The sequence below is a fragment of the Cebus imitator genome, unplaced genomic scaffold (genome assembly GCF_001604975.1).
Source record: "Cebus imitator isolate Cc_AM_T3 unplaced genomic scaffold, Cebus_imitator-1.0 Scaffold776, whole genome shotgun sequence".
Classification (NCBI taxonomy): domain Eukaryota; kingdom Metazoa; phylum Chordata; class Mammalia; order Primates; family Cebidae; genus Cebus; species Cebus imitator.
Genome location: NW_016108091.1, coordinates 298,635 through 302,758, shown reverse-complemented (window position 1 = coordinate 302,758; position 4,124 = coordinate 298,635). Strand labels below are relative to the sequence as shown.

The 4,124-nt window shown below is 40.1% G+C and overlaps 1 protein-coding gene across 2 annotated transcripts in view; it reads left to right on the top strand.

Moving 5' to 3' along the window:
- The window catches only part of ASH1L (ASH1 like histone lysine methyltransferase), a 248,019-nt gene that overhangs the window by 48,901 nt on the left and 194,994 nt on the right, over nucleotides 1-4,124 (top strand). The gene's annotated exons all lie outside the window — the stretch shown is intronic.

The following is a 4,124-nucleotide window of genomic DNA, read 5'->3' as shown; positions in this document are numbered from 1 at the left end:
TGAGACGGAGTTTCACTCTTGTTGCCCAGGCTGGAGTGCAATGGCATGATCTTGGCTCACCGCAACCTCCGCCTCCTGGGTTCAAGCAATTCTCCTGCCTTAGCCTCCTGAGTAGCTGGGATTACAGGCGCACGCCATCATGCCCGGCTAATTTTTTGTATTTTTAGTAAAGACGGGGTTTCTCCATGTTGACCAGGATGGTCTCGATCTCTTGACCTCGTGATCCACCCGCCTCAGCCTCCCAAAGTGCTGGGGTTACAGGCGTGAGCCACCGCGCCTGGCTTGTCAGTCTTAAAATAAGCTTGAGGCTTGTCAAAGATGTAAGTTAATAGCATAACCATGTATGTATTTGTACATGTAAAATTATGAAAATTTTGGTTTTTTTGAGATGGAGTTTTGCTCTTGTTACCCAGGCTGGAGTGCAGTGGTATGATCTCAGCTCATGGCATCCTCTACCTCCTGAGTTCAAGCAATTCTTCTGCCTCAGTCTCCCAAGTAGCTGGGATAACAGGCGCTCACCACCACACCTGGCTAATTTTGTATTTTTAGTAGAAACGGGTTTCACCATGTTGGCCATGCTGGTCTCGAACTCCTGACCTCAGGTGATCTGCGTGCCTCTGCCTCCCAAAGTGCTGGGATTATAGGCATGAATCAACGTGCCCAGCTGAAAAATGTTTTAAATGGAGGTATACTCACCATTGTTGCTTCTAATGTGACATAGTGGAAAGAATATTGGATTTGTAATAGTTAGAAAACGTAGATTTGAACCTTACCTTCCTATTTACTAACAGACGATGGACAAATTAGCAGAGAAGGAACTGAGGATCAAAAGATGTTAAAACTACCTACCTTTCAGGATGGTTGAAAGGATCAGATCCACTAACACATGGTGAAAGCTTTTGTTAAATGAATTATTCTGTAAAGTGTTAATTCCTATTATTGTTCTTCCTAAGCTAGGCAATATATTAAAAATGTCCCAGCTGGTGCAGTGGCTCACTTCTGTAATCCCAGCACGTTGGAAGGCCAAGGGTGGCAGATCACTTGAGGTCAGGAGTTCTAGACCAGCCTGGCCAACATGGCAAAACTCCGTCTCTACTGAAAATACAAAAATTAGCCAGGTGTAGTGGTGTGCACCTGTAGTCCAGCTACTTGGGAGGCTGAGGCAGGAGAATCACTTGAACCCAGGAGGTGGAGGTTGCAGTGAGCTGAGATCACACCACTGCACTCCAGCCTGGGCAATGGAACAAGATTCCATCTCAAAAAAAACAAAACAAAACAAACAAACAAACAAACAAAAAAAAAAAAACAGTCCACCCACCTTCCTGCCAGCTATCCAAATTAATGGCTAATTTTTCTTAACTCTGTTTACCACTGTCTAGTAAAGATATTAATTTTCTGTTGGATCATGTGTTGACTACAAGTTTAGTCACTTTATACAATATTTAATTTTATACTGTTGGCACCATGTGTGCCCACATACTGATTTAAATAGTATGCATACAAAACCAAAGTAATGGCAGAAAGAGTTGGCTTAATGTTTTGACTAAAATTTTGGGATATCCCTGACTGTATGAAGTGACTTGATTTTTACTGTTAATTCTTTATCATCACATTCATTTGGTTTTTACGTTTCCAGTTTTCAGAAAAACACTGTTGCAGACTCTTCATTGTTTTTCAGATTGCTAGTTCTTGGAAAAATTTAACTGGATAAATTGGTTAACTTATCCTGAGTTTTCCCTCGTCTGGGAAATGAAGATAATAACTATTCCATTTGATCTCAGGAATTTTCCTAAGATTGAAAAAGATATTTATCTAGACCTTTTTACTTGAAATGTTGTTAGAGCATATTTTGCACAAGTAACTTGTAAAGCTCTCCAGGATGATTGTCTTTAGTAATCTTTCTATAGTGTTACATTATTTTATTTATTTATTTTTTTGAGATGGAGTCTTATTCTGTCACCCAGGCTGGAATGCAGTGGTACCATCTTAGCTCACTTCAACCTCTACCTGCTGGGTTTAAGCGATTCTTCTGCCTCAGCCTCCCAAGTGGTTAGGACTACAGGCATGTGCCGCTATGCCCAGCTAATTTTTGTATTTTTAGTAGAGATGGGTTTTCACCATATTGGTCAGGCTGGTCTCGATCTCTTGACCTCGTGATCCACCCGCCTCAGCCTCCCAAAGTGCTGGGATTATAGGCGTGAGCCACTGCGCCCGGCCGATTTTTGTATTTTTAGTAGAGATGAGGTTTCATCAGGTTGGCCAGGCAGGTCTCGAACTCCTGGCCTCAAGCAATACATTCACCTTGGCTTCCCAAAGTGCTGGGATTACAGGTGTGAGCCACTTCGCCTAGCCTCTATGGTGTTATTTTAAGTAGTCAGTGATGAGGTTTTGTACTCAAAAATTTCACCTTCAGTACTTTACACTCAATATATAAGTAGGTTATATACCATATCCTGTTTATGGTACAGTGCAGTCTGTGGTTTCTGAGGGAAGATATATGTTTAATTTCAAAACTGCTAGTGGATGGTTGGATGTTTACATTTTCAACAGTTTGTAGATAGGAGTTTGAATATGTTATTGTCCTCTGAATTAGTTCTTCAAAAATAATGAAAAGAGTATGAGCAATGGAGTCAGAGCCAATTTCAAATCCTGGCTTAATAGCTTTGTACTTCCAAATAAGTTTGTCTTACTGGGCCTTGGTTTTCTTATTAATAAAGTAGGACTGTATTGGTACTGATCTTAAATGGTTATTTTTAGAATTAATTTTAAATATAGTTATCTTGGAAGTGTAGGTCCTTGTGTATGTTCTCTCTTCTCTATTACAGTCTAAGGTAGGGCTTTACCACCTGGGAACTCTAGAAGGATGTGGGAGAGTGTGATTGCCCTTAGAATATGATACTACGCGTAGAATTTTGTGTTTGTTGGGATGCAGTTTTATATAGCTCTCATTTTATATGGCTATAATGTAACTGTTTTCAGAAGGGTTCATGGTACCAAAAAGATTAAACATCATTGGTTAAAGAGGAAAAGATAGACTGTTATGAGTCAGGTTGGTAGTCAAAGAAAGTTTGGGGTTTTTGTTTTAAAGGAAGGCTTTGCCAAACAAATTTGGCAAAATTGGCAAAACCAAAATTTCCCCCACCTCAGTTCTTTAAAAGCAGTTGATCTTTTTGTCTATGTTGTTTAGAGCAAAGTTAGGCCTTAAATTTCTGATAAAAACATATAGTGCAGATCACATACTTTACCTTTTAATAGAATTTTTCATTTAACAATAAAGGTCAAAATATAAGGCCCTTGGAAAAAATATATAAATTATTTGCTGTCATGGTAGCACCTGAATGATTATGTTAACTATTCAGTTTTTAAAGGCAAAACTCAAGTTGTTTCATAAATGCAGTTTTCACTTTCTTGAATTATGTGACATATTCTTAAATTTATAGTAGTCATAGACTCTATTATTTAGAGTAATTTAGACATGTCATTTATATTTTTTAAGACTTTATTTTTTTTTTTTTGGAGACAGTTTTACTATTATTGCCCAGGCTGGAGCACAGTGGCACCATCTTGGTTCATTGCAACCTCTGCCTCCCGGGTTCAAGTGATTCTCCTGTCTAAGCCTCCTGAGTAGCTGGGATTACAGACATGTGCCACCACGCCTAGCTAATTTTTGTATTTTCAGTAGAGACAAGGTTTCACCATGTTGGCCAGGCTGGTCTCGAACTCCTGACTTCAGGTGATCCATCCACCTTGGCCAAAGTGCTGGAATTACTGGCATGAGCCACCTAGCACAGACAAAATCGTGTATTTCTAAACCTTTTTCATTATCCCAAATTAAAACTCAGTAACCATTAAACAGTATCTTCCATTTCTTCTGTCCCCAGTTACTGGTAATATCTAATGTACTTGCTGGGTGCGGTGGCTCATGCCTGTAATCCCAGCACTTTGGGAGGCTGAGGTGGGAGGATCACCTGAGGTCAGGAGTTTGAGACCAGCCTGGCCAACATGATGAAACCCCATCTTGACTAAAAATACAAAAAATTTGCCGGCTGTAGTGGCGGGTGCCTGTGATCCCAGCTATTTGGGAAGCAGAGGCAGGAGAATAGCCTGAATCCAGGAAGCAGAGG